Raw genomic sequence first — 13,495 nt, forward strand, 5'->3', positions numbered from 1 at the left:
GAGGCTGTTCAGCCTGGGAACTTGAGCAGCCAGCCTTGAAAAGCAGAAACCCCCAGGGGCAAACTCCTAGGCAGGCCTGGCCTACCTAAATCATAGCTCCACCCCTACCCCTATCTTTTAGTAGCCTGGGAAGTCCAGATGATTCACTGTTGAAGTTTTCCTGATGAAAATAATTTGAATTTGCAAGCTTTCCCTTAAATAAGCAAATATCTCAGGGAGAAAGATAAGGGATTCGTGGCCATTCACAAACCAGTATAAATTTGTTCAATGAGTTGTTTCCTCAGAACAAATTTAGGGTTTATTCATGTCTACTAGGTGTTGGGCATGGTTCTAGGGTCCAGAGACACAGCCACGAACAAAAGAGACAAAAATCCTGCCCTCACAGAGTTTAAGACCTAGCATATATTGGTAGTTTTGATTTAGCCATAAAAGAAAATGGTAATTTTGGAGGTGAGCGTTTGGGAAATAGGAAAGCCTGAGTTAGTTGTAGCCAGAGGGTAACAAAAGGTACTTGGGACCTGGGAGTGGGGCATTAGCAGGATGGCATGGGTGCAAGCAGGAGACTAAAACCAAAACAAACTAGCTGCCACCGAGTCATCCCTGGGTGGTGCAAGTGGCTTTAAGTGTGTGGCTACTATTGAAATGTTGGTTCAAACCACTTAGAGGCCCTTGGAAGAAAGGCCAAGTGATCTGCTTCCAAAAGATCGCAGCCGTTAAAAAGCCTATGGAGCAAATTCTGTTCTGACACACATGGACTCACCATGAGTTGCCAAGCAGAAGTCATTGACAAAAATACCAAAGACAACTTGACCTCTTACAATTTTCTCTGTTGTTGTTAGGTGCCATTGAGTTGGTTCCGGCTCATAGTGACCCTATGTACAACATTGCCTGGTCCTGTGCCTTCTTCATGATCATTGTTATGCCTGAGCTCATTGTGGCAGCCACTCTGTCAATCCATCTCGTTGAGAGTCTTCCTCTCTTTCGCTGATCTTCTACTTTACCAGACATGATATGGTTCTCCAGCTACGGTCCATCCTGATAACACGTCCAAAGTATGTGAGTCAAAGTCTCACCATCCTAGCTTCTAAGGAGCATTCAGGTTGTACTTCTTCCAAGACAGATTTGTTCATTCTTCTGGCAGTCCATGGTATATTCAATATCCTTTGCCAGCACCATAATTCAAAGGCATCAATTCTTCTTCTGTCTTCCCTATTCATTGCCCAGCTTTTGCATGCATATGACATGATTGAGAACACCATGACTTCGGTTAGGTGTGCCTTAGTCCCTAAAGTACCATCTTTGCTTTTTAACACTTTAAAGAGGTCTTTTATAACAGATTTGCCCAATGTAATGTGTCTTTTGATTTTTTTTCCTCCAGTTTTTTCTCTTTATTTTTATTGTGTTTAGATTAAGGTTTACAGAGCAAAGCGTCATTTGATATCTTGAGTGCTGCTTCCACGGACCTGGATTCTGGATCCAAGTAAAATGAAATCCTTGATAATGTCAATCTTTTCTCTTTTTATCATGACGTTGCTTATTGGTCCAGTTGTGAGGATTTTTGTTTTCTTAATGTTAAAGTGTAATCCAGTTTCTGTTGACCCCATAAAAAAAAAAAAAAAGACTGAAAACAGTCTCTGCCAAGAACTCAGACAAGACCAGCACAAAAAACTTGTCTCTGGGATTGGACTAGACAATGGGATAGAAAGGGATACTGGTGAGGAGTGAGCTTCTTGGATCAAGTAGACACATGAGACTATGTGGGCAGCTCCTGTCTACAGGGGAGATGAGAAGGCAGAGGGGGTCAGAAGCCGGCCAAAGGGACACAAAAATAGAGAGTGGAGGGAAGGAGTGTGCTGTCTCATTAGAGGGAGAGCAACTAGGAGTATATAAAAAAAAAAAAAAAAAAAAAAACACCAAACTCACTGTCGTCGAGTTGATTCTGACTCATGGCGACCCTACAGGACAGAGTAGAACTGCCCCATAGGGTTTCCAAGGAGCGCCTGGCGGTTTTGAACTGCCGACCTCTTGATTAGCAGCCGTAGCACTTAACCACTATGCCACCAGGGTTTCCAGGAGTATATTGCAAGGTGTGTATAAATTTTTGTATGAGAGACTGACTTTATATGTAAACTTTCACTTAAAGCACAATAAAAATTTAAAAAGAAATATAAAACAACAACAACAAAAAAAACTTGTCTCTGGGACGAAGCCATACTGTATCAACCTATAATACTGGGGGGAGGGGGTGTGCAGGAAAGTAGAAATAATTTTCATATCCAAAATAATTGAAAAACACCAAACTTTTAGAACACCTCCTATCTTAAAAAAAAAAAAAAAAAAAAATTTTTTTGTAAGCCCTTAAAAATATTGCAAAGTTATACACTAATTATACTAATTCCACTGTTGAGGAAATAATAGCGTGCATTTTCAGAACTCATCTTTTGACCTTGTGCTCCGAACCAATTTTCAATTCACAGAAAATAACTTTCTTCAGAGTCATATTTTTCCCCACTGAAAACTGTATTATTGTGCTTCCTCATTTACCAAATTTGCATCCACATGACACTGGCTAACTCCAAACAATACGTTTTGCATTAAATGATGAAGATTTACACCCATTGAAGATACACAGAAAAACATACCAACCCGCCGGACACACGCACACTGTCACATTGCCTGCTAACTCTTGGCCTGTCTGAAGTTGTACATTTCTAAACCAGTCATTCAGGCTGTAGCCTTGTGGGGCTGGACTTTGCTTTGGTGGGGAAATAAAGAGAAAAAAAAAAAAACTGACCTTTTTAGACAGGATTATAAAACAAAAACTAATACCTGTGAGGAATATGCTTCTTAATTCAATCAGATACACGAGACCAAATGGGCTGCTCCTGTCCAAAAGCAGGATAAGAAGCAGGAAGGGACAGAAAGTGGTCAAATGGACACAGAATGACGGTTGGAAAGGGAGAACGTGCTTTCACATTGTGGGGATTGTAACTACTGACACAAAACAATATGTGTATAAATTTTTGTTTGAGAAATTAACTTGAGCTATAAACTTTCACCTAAAACACAATTTAAAATTAAAAAAAAAAAATTGACCTTTTAGAGTTGGTGAAGGGCATATGTAAAATTGGAAGCCCTGGTCGCGTAATGGTTAAGAGCTAAGGCTGCTAACCAGAAGGTCGGCAGCTCAAATTCACCAGGCGCTCCTTGGAAACCGTATGGGGCAGTTCTACTCTCTCCTACAGGATGGCTATGAGTCAGAATCGACTTGATGGCAACGGGTTTGGTTTTTTGGTTTTGGGAGATAGTTATCCAACCTTAATTATTATGTAGATTGACATGTTCATAATTACCACTTACTTGATTACCTGATAAAATAGGGTAAAATGTTAATATTTGGAAAATCTGGGTGAAGAGTACAGAGGTATTCTTTGTGTTACAGAAAGTGTTTGTATGTGTTTTCTGTTGATCTAAAAGTATTGTTTTAAAAAATGGTTAAAATGTTCCAAAGGTAGATAGATAGATATAGATTTTAGAGGTCTATAAATTCTGAAGAAAGCACCAAAAGAAAAGTCTAAACTTTTCCTGGATCACTGGAATAACCGCATAACCTTCCACTGTAATTTTTTTCATGAGGGAAAGAGCCCAGTTGGATAGGAAAGTGCTGTATTGGTTAGAAAGTGGGCCACACACATTCTTTGACATTAAAATGTTCTATTATATTGCCTAAAATTATAATTTCCCAATGATATTACCTTTAGCCTTGTTATTTGTACTACTTTAAATTTACTGGGTAGTTACTGTAACGCTGAATTGTCTAATGTTGAATTTGTAAATGTAGTATATATTTTTACAGTAATAAAAACTTTTTTTTTAAGTTACTTTGTTGTTGTTAGGTGCCCTCGAGTCAGTTCCAGCTCATAGTGACCCTATGCACAACAGAACGAAACACTGCCTGGTGCTGAGCCATCCTTAAAATCGTTGTTATGCTTGAGCTCATTGTTGCAGCCACTGTGTCAATCCACCTCGTTAAGGGTCTTCATCTTTTCCGCTGACCCTATACTCTGCCAAGCATGATGTTCTTCTCCAGGGACTGATCCCCCCTGACAACAAGTCCAAAGTATGTAAGACGCAGTCTCGCCATCCTTGCTTCTAAGGAGCGTTCTGGCTGTACTTCTAAGACAGATTTGTTCGTTCTTTTGGCAGTCCATGATATATTCGATATTCTTCGCCAACACCACAATTCAAAAGCGTCAATTCTTCTTTGGTCTTCCTTATTCATTGTCCAGCTTTCATATGCATATGATGCGACTGAAAATACCATGGCTTGGGTCAGGCACACCTTAGTCTTCAAGGTGACATCTTTGCTCTTCAACACTTTGAAGAGGTCCTTTGCAGCAGATTTACCCAATGGTTACTCTTATTGCAGGTTAAAGCTGACTTGAATATGAAGATATTGGTGTCTTTCCATAAAGACTTCTTTGTTTTTGTTGTTGTTTTTCCTCCAGGTTTTAATGTAGCATATGAGTATGAATTAGTTCAATTTTTTTTTTTCCTGAAGATTCTTAAGTTATTCTTGGGGTACCTTCCTGTACTTTTTAATTTATTAGGTGTATGTGGGGTGAAATATTTTAGCAATCAGTGCATCAGTGTTCTTAAGTAAACAGATAGCATTTTGATTTAAAAATCAATTACAAGTTTTTGATGACCACTGTCAAGGACAAGCCTTATGATAAAGTCAAGATATCAGATGAAAAGAAAATCACTATGGCTACAATTAGGGGTCCCTGGGTGGTACAAAAGGAGCCCTGATGGTGCAGTGGTTAAAGTGCTTAGCTGCTAACCAAAAGGTTGGCAGTTCAAATTCGCCAGCAGCTCCACATGAGAAAGACGTGGCAGCCTGCTTCTGTAAAGATTACAGGCTTGGAAACCCTATGGGCAGCTCTACTGTGTCCTGTGGGGTTGCTATGAATCAGAATCAAATTGACAACAGCAAGTTTGGTTTTTTCAATGGGTAGTGCAAATGGTTAAGCACTCAGCTACTAACGGAAAGGTAGGCAGTTCAAACCCACTCAGCGGCACCTTGGAAGAAAGGTCTGCCAATCTCTGAAAAATCAACGATTAAAAACCCTGTGGAGCACAGTTCTACCTGGACACACATGGGATATCCATGAGTCAGAATCAACTCCACAGCAACTGGACAAGGACTGTATATAGTTATACCATTCTCGGTTCCCCGGGATAGCAAGTTCAGTTAAGCTTTATTCATTCTTTCAATAAACATCCTTTTTGTGTGTGTGCGTGCTTTAGATGAACGTTTACAGAGCAAATTAGTTCCCGTTCAATAATTTATACACAAAGTATTATACACAAAGTATTCCGTGACATTGGGTGCAATCCCCATAACATGTCAGCATTCTTCCCATTTTCACCCTGAGTTCCCCATTCCCATTCATCCAATTTTCCTGCCCCTTCCTGCCTTCTCATCTTTGTTTTTGGGACAATGTTGTCCTTTCGGTCTTCTATAGTCGATTACTCTAAGGAGCACTTTCCTCAAAGGTGTTATTGTTTATTTTATATGCTTTGGTGGCACAGTGGTTAAAATCCATGATGACTACTAACCAAAATGTTGGCAGTTGGAATCCACCAGCTGCTCCTTGGAAACCGTATGGAACAGCTCTACTCTGTCATATGAGGTCACTATGAGTTGGAATCAGCTTGGTGGCAACAGGTTTGTTTGTTTTTGTCTATTATTTGACTGAAGGGTGATCTCTGAGAGTGGCTTCAGATTCTAGTTAGAAGAGTGACTAAGTGCCATAGTCTTGGGAGTTTCTCCAGTCTCTATCACATCAGCAAGCCTGGACTTTTTTATAAGTTTGGATTTTGTTCTACATTTTTCTCCCACTCTGTCCAAACTGTCTATTGTGATCCTTGCCAGAGCTGTTGGTAGTAGTAGCTGGGCACCATCTAGTTCTTCTGGTCTCAGGCTAGTGGAGGCCATGGTTCATGTGGGCCTTTGGATTAATTGCTTCCTTGAGTCTTTGGTTTTCTTCACTCTCCTTTGCTCCTGTTGGGAAAAGACCAATAGTTGTATCTTTCAATAAACATTCTTTCAATAAATTTACTGAAAGCCTACTATGTGCCAGACTTTGTATGGGCACTGAGGATATGATAAAGTCCCTGTCTTCAAGGAGCTTATGGCTATGGCAGCATAAAGAAAGGAGTGATTCTTGCTGCCTGGAACAGCAGAGCAGGCTTCCTAGAATAAGTGAGGCTTCAGTTGGGTCTTGAGTAGGCACAGGAGTTTATCAAAACAAGGAGGGCAAAAGGCATTCCAGACCAGTCAGAGGACCAAAAGCTCAGTGGCTCCAAAACCTGGTGAGTTCAGTTTATTGCACATTTGTTCAAGTTATTGGTTCCATTATGAGTGGAACATCAAAGTTGAGCCAGTTCTCCTCCACAATCTGTTCTGATCCTCTGAGATGGCTGGCTGTTCTTCACTTGTCCTCCCAAAAGGGCCCATCTTCATCAATACATGCCTACATTGAATTACAATGAATTTTTGTTCTACGTTCTGATTGGGTTTTGAGTTACTGGGGGCAATGACTATGTCTTATCTTCTACATCCTCCACCAGTATGGAACGGTCCACATAGAAGGTGATCAATAAATGCTTAAACAAATGCTTAAATAAACACTTACAGTGATGGTGGGGGAAGTAGCAGGGCGTTAGGCTAGAGAAGTAGTCAGGGCCAAGGAGAGCTCCAGGCTGCACTTCAAAGGTTGTGGGGAGTCCTGGAAAGGGTTTCAGTGAGACAGTGACAGGTCAAATCTGTCCTAGCAGGGTGAAGAAAGTGGGGAACTAGTCCTGAAGCAGAGACAGAAGTGAGGAGGATCTCAGAAGCAAAGGCAAGGGGAGCTGCAAAAGCAACTGCAGACTGCTTTTTATTGTCCAGACTTTCAGACACGACCAGAAAAAGAATAAAGTGAGAGGAGCCACAGTCCCTGCTTTCAAAATGTACTTCAAAGCTACAGTGGTTAAAACAGCCTGGTACTGGTATAATAATAGACATATAGACCAATGAAATAGAATTGCAAAGTCCAGGAACAAAGTCATACATCCACAGTCAACTGATTTTCCAAAGGGGTGCCAAGTCCGTTTAATGGGCAAGGAAGAGGCTCCTCAACAAACGGTGCTGGGGAAATTGGATTTCCCCACATGCAGAAGAAAATTAGATTTCCACATGAATCAAGATTCATGCCTCATACCATACATGAATGCCAGTTCAAAATGGATCAAGGACCTAAATATGAAGAGTAAAACCATAAAATTCTTAGAAGAAAACGTAGGGGTGAGGCTCTAGGGCTTGGTGTTTACAGATTATCAGATATGATAACAAAAGCTCAAGTAGCAAAGGACAAAATAGATTGGACTTCACAAAAATTAAATACTTTTGTACATCAAAGGACTTTACCAACAAAGTGAAAACACAACCTACAAATTGGAAGAAAATTTTAGGGAACCATATATCTGATATAGGTCTAATATCTAAAATACATATAAAACTTTTACAACTTCACAACAAAAAGACAAAAAACCCAATTTAAAAAATGGGCACCTAGTATGCATCAACAGATGAATGGATAAACTATGGTACATATACACAGTGAAGTACTATGCAACGATAAAAAACAATGATGTATCTTTGAAACAGCTCACAAAGTGAATGCATCTGGAGGGCATTATGTTGAGTAAACTAAGTCAATCACAAAAAGGCAAATACTGTATGAAACCACTATTTTAAAAACTCATGAAAAGGTTTATACACAAAAAGAAACAATTTTTGATGGTTACGAGGGAGAGGAGGGGTGGGGGAGGGAAAAACACCAACTAGACAATAGATAAGTGGTAACTTTGGTGAAGGGTACGACAGTACATAATACTGGGGAAGCCAGCACAACTTGACCAAGGCAAAGGCATAGAAATTTCATAGACACATCCAAACTCCCTGAGGGACCGAGTTACTGGGCCGAGGGCTGGCGATCATGGTCTCAGGTGACATCTAGCTCAATTGGCCTAATACAGTTTATAAAGAAAAGCTCTACACCCTACTTTGGTAAGTCGTATGTGGGGTCTTAAGAGCTTCTGAGAAGCCATCTAAGATACATCTACTGGTGCCATCCCATCTGAAGCAAGAGAGAATGGAGAAAACCAAAGACACAAGTGAGAATGGAGAAAACCAAAGACACAATGGACCACAACTACCACAGCCTCCGCCAGACTGAACCCAGCACAACTAGATAGTGCCTGGTTACCACCACCAACTGCTCTGGCAGGGATCACGATAGACTGTTCCGGACAGAGCTGCAGAAAAGTGTAGAACAAAATTACAAACTCACAAAAAAAGACCAGACTTACTGGTCGGACAGAGACTAGAGAAATCCCAAGAGCATGGGCCCTTTTAACTCAGCACTGAAGTCACTTCTGAGGTTCGCCCTTCAGCCAAAGACTAGACTGGCTTTATAAAACAAACAATAACAACAAGTAGTTCAACCATGCATACGAGACTAAATGGGTACATCAGCCCAGGGGCAAGAACGAGAAGGCAGGAGAGGGCAGGAAAGATGGACGAATAGAAATGGGGAACCCAAGGTTGAGAGAGTGTTGACATGTCACAGGGTTGGCAAACAATGTCACAAAACAATATGTGTATTAATTGTTTAATAAGAAACTAATTGCTCTGTATACTTTCACCTAAAGCACAATAAAAAAAATATTTTTTAAAGGGCAAAGGATTTGGACTATTCACCAAACAAGATATTCAATGGCCAAAGAAGCACATGAAAAGATTCTCAACATCATTATCCAGCAAAAAAACCCGTTGTCAATTCTGACACATAGAGGCCCTATAGGACAGAGTGGAACCACCCCACAGGGTTTACAAGGTTGTAAATCTTTACGGAACCAGGCTGCCACATCTTTCTCTCACAGAGCAGTTGGTGGAATTGAACCGCTGACCTTTTAGTTAGCAGCAGAGCACTTAACCACTGTGCTATCAAAACCACAATGAGAAATTACCTCAGCCCCATTGGAATGGCAGTGATTTTTTAAAAAAGGAAAACAACAAGTGTTGACAAGATTGTGGAGAAATTGGAACATTTGTCCATTGCGGGTGGGAATGTAAAATGGTGCAGGTGTTCTGGAAAAAATTGGCAGCTCCTCAAAAAGTTGAACATAGAACTGTCATATGACCCAGCAACCACAATCCTAGGTATACACCCAGAAGAAGCGAAGGCAGGAATGTAAACAGAAACCTGTACACCAATGATCATTGCAGCACTTTCCACAACAGTCAAAAGGTAGAAACAACTGAAACATCCATTAACAGATGAATGGATACACAAAATGTGGTCTATCCTACAATGGACTATCCCTCAGCCATGCAGGGAAATAAAGTCCTGGTGCGTGCCACGACACGGATGAACCTTGAAAACATGCTGAGCGGAGGAGGCCTGTTGCAAAAGGACAAGTACAGTATGATCTCACTTATATGAAATAAGCAAATATGTAGAAGCTGGAGATTATTCATGGTTATGAGAAGTGGAAGGGAGGGGGACCGGGGAGTTTTTGCTTAAGGGGAATGGAGTTTATGCTAATGTGGCAGAATATTTCGGGAAAGGGGAACGATTAGGGTAGCACAACATGAAAAATGAAAGCAGTGTCATTGAATTGTCAATGTGCGTGCTGTCGTGCTGAGGCATGTTTGGGTGTGTACATTTCCACCACAATAAAAAAATAGGAAGGAAAAAAAAGACAAGAGCTCGGCTCCTAACCAAAAGGTCATCAGTTCAAATCCACCAGCTGTTTCTTGGACATCCTATGGGGCAGTTCCACTCTGTCCTATAGGGCCACTATGAGTCAGAATCGACTCCACGGCCATAGGTTAACGGGGTTAGATGCTTGCCCTGTGGGCTTGTGACCAGAAGGGGAAGAGGCCAGCCTGAGACCACTCTGCCCTGTGGTGGTGGGAGGCAGTGCTCTGTCAGGAAGGAGCACTGAAGCGGCCCTGCTCCCAACCTGGAACAAGCCACTCGCCTCTTGCTTTTCAGTTACCTGCTCCAATAATCTGTGACTTGGTGTCAACAAACTCATCCTAAGTAATACTGGGCAGTCTTTTAAACCTCTCATTGCCTCCATTTCTAGACTAAAATCCGGTTGCCGTGGAGTCGATTATGGTTTTCAATGGCTGATTTTTCAGGAGTAGATTGCCAGACCTTTCTTCCAAGGCAAGTCTGGGTGGACATGAACTTCCAACCTTTCAGTTGGCAGCCCAGAGTGTTAAGCATTTGCAGCACCCAGGAACTGCATTTCTAGACTAACCAAAAAAACAAACAAAGAAATTGCCGTCAAGTCGATTCTGATTTTTTTTTTTTTTTATAGCAACCCCATCAAACAGAGTAGAACTGAACTCCAACTGCCAATCTTTTGGTTAGCAGCTATAGCTTTTAACCACTACACCACCAGGGTTTCCATTTCTAGACTAATAAATGAACATTCATTTACAAACTACAATAAGATATTTTTATAGAAACTTTGAACTAAAAACATAATGTATTATTCATCCAATAGTGATTGAGCACTTTCTGTGCACCACACACCATGCTGGATGCTACAAACACAAAAACACAGCACTGCCTCTGGCCTGGAGGAGTTCTCTGGCTGCACAGGGGGACAGACGTTTAAGCGCGCCATTGCAATAAGCACGTGTACAATAGCAGCATTATTGGGCGCAGTGAAGAAGGGATGACTAATTCTGGTTCTGCCTAGACATTCAGGAAGGCTTCACAGAGGATGTGAGTCTTGAAGGACTCTGCAGATATCAAATTGTGGGGAGGCACACCAGGCAGGGCCCCCCGCCCCCGCCCCCGCCCCCAGACGCATGGGGGCAGGGGCTAGTGTCGACACTGCCAGTAATCTGGCTCAGCTAGAGCACAACACACACAGGGAAGGAGCAGGAAGTGGGGGTGGGAATAGAAGTCGGGCCAGCTCAGGAGGGTTTTGCAGCACATTAAGAAATTTTTACCTATTGTGTAGATGAATAGGGGCCACCACAGACTGTCAGCAGGAAAACGTTCAGGACAAATTTGGATATGTTGGCTGTGTGACCAAACCCCCGAACACGGAGACTGACAAGAGGATTGGTGATTGGTGATGTTGGTCTAAGTAAGACGTGATAGGGCCTCTACCAAGGAGGCATTTGGGGAACAAGACAAAGGAATAGATTTGAGAGATACTTAGATGACACTTTTGATAAGATTTGGTGAACAACTTGTGACTTTTGGGAAGTGAATGAAGGATAGGGGTGAAGATTCACTTCTAGGTTTCTGTTTTGGGTGACTAGTTATGTCACTAACTTACAAGAAAAAAGAGATAGCATTTTGCAGGAGAAATTTTTGGAAGAAATCAGTGCTTTGGCATAGGAATTTGAGGCAATCTGTGGAATAGTCAAGTGGGAGTATCCGTTAAGTCAGAGGTGGGATTTAGAAGATTGGTCTGGTCTGGAAATGCAGACGTAAGAATTATGGGATATGAACGGTACTTAATCCATTGGAATGGGTGAGATTGCTTAAGAAAAACATGTAGCATGAGACAAAAGCAGGCTGAGGACAGGAATCTTTAAAATACCATTGTTATTATTTTTTTAGTTATCTATTATTGCATATCAAACCATCCCAAAACGTAGTGACTTAAAACAATGATTTATTATTCATCTCGTGGGTTTACTGGGAGTTGAGCTCAGCTGGAATAACTGGGGTGGTTGAATATCTGTCTCTCTCAGTGTCTCTCTCTATATATATCTCTACTTCTCTGTCTCTGACTCTACTGCCCCTTTGGTCTTTCATCTTGGTCATCTTTATGGCATGGAAACCTCTGGGGAGTGTTCTAAAAAGTCAAGCCCCAGTGCACAGGCGCTTATCTAGCCTCTGCTTGCTTCATGTTTTCTGATGTTCCATTGACCAAAGCAAGTCAAATGGTCAAGTCCAGAATCAATGTGGGAGGGGAATACGATAATGCATGGATACTCCGTAGTGTGATTCACTGGGAGACCCTCATTATCCATGCCAAACATATATTAAGATATAGACAGACAAAAAAGTAATAAAGAGAGACATCAAAAGAGAAGCCATTGGAACAACAACCAAAAACAAAAAGTAGGGTGGGGGGCTACAGATGCTGATACTGATTAGATATAACCAATCACTGCATGGGATTAGTTCTCTTGATTTGGAGGCTTAGGGCCGTGGTCTTCTGGGGCAATCCAGTCAACTTGTATAATACAGCTTTTAAAGTTTGTGTTCTACCTCCCAGTACGCTGAGTAATATCTGGGGTTTTAAAAGCTTACAAGCAGCCATCTAAGATACAACTATTATTCTTTATTAGTCTGGAAAAAAAAAGAGAAAGAAGGAAACCCAAGAATCAGAGAAGAAACTGGACTACAGGACTAACTGTCTACATGAACCACCACTTCCTTCACCTTGAGACCAGGAGAACGAAGACAGTGCCCAGCTACCACTCCTAAAATTCTGGTTAGGAGCACGATAGATAAATCCTGATAAAAGAGCAGTAAAATGTGGAACAGAACATCATATTCTTAAAGAATCCAGACTTACTGAACCCACTGAGGTTGGATTGTGACCTTGAATTGAAATGAAACTATCCCCTGAAGAATCCATTAAACTAAGCAAAATTTTAGCCCAAAGAGTAGACATTGTCACCCTTGAGTACTGAGTTTCTTTTAAAATATATATATATATATATGTATGTATATATGTAAGACTAAAGGGTCAACAGCTATTTTAAAGCATAGATGAGAAGATTGAGGACAGGGAGATTAAGTAAATGAAAGTGAAACAAGTAGAACAGAAATAACTAGAATATTGTAATAATGTGAAGAATGAAGCCAATATCACTGGTCATTATGTCTAGAAACTGTGGAATGGGAGTGGGTTTTGCTGTGTATATTTTCACCAAAAATTAAATTAAATTAAAAAAAAGAGAGAAGTCATTGAAGAAAACTCACAAAAATCAATCTGAAAGGAAGAATAAGGCATCAAGGAAGAACAGTTTTAGACGGGAAGGAATAACAGCATCGAATGTCGCAGAGAGATCAGGTAAGGAAGGGATGTTCTCTGGATTTAGTCACTGTTGAGTTTTTCAGTTTCAAGGGTCGAAGGAGGAGAATAGATTGCAGATGGGTGAGAAGTTAATTAGAGTTGAGGAAGTATAGGCAGTTCGTATAGATTTCAGACTTTTTCTTAGAGCCTTGGTTAAGAAATGAAGAGAGTTGGGGTGATATCTAGAGAAAAACTCACATTAAAGAAAGAGCAGTAGTTTTGTTTTTTATTGGGTTGTATTAGCTTCCTAGGGTTGCCATAACAAAGTACCAACTGGGCAGCTTAAAACAAGAGAAATTTATTGTCTGACTGTTCTAGT

This window comes from Elephas maximus, chromosome 15, assembly GCF_024166365.1.
Source record: "Elephas maximus indicus isolate mEleMax1 chromosome 15, mEleMax1 primary haplotype, whole genome shotgun sequence".
Classification (NCBI taxonomy): Eukaryota; Metazoa; Chordata; class Mammalia; order Proboscidea; family Elephantidae; genus Elephas; species Elephas maximus.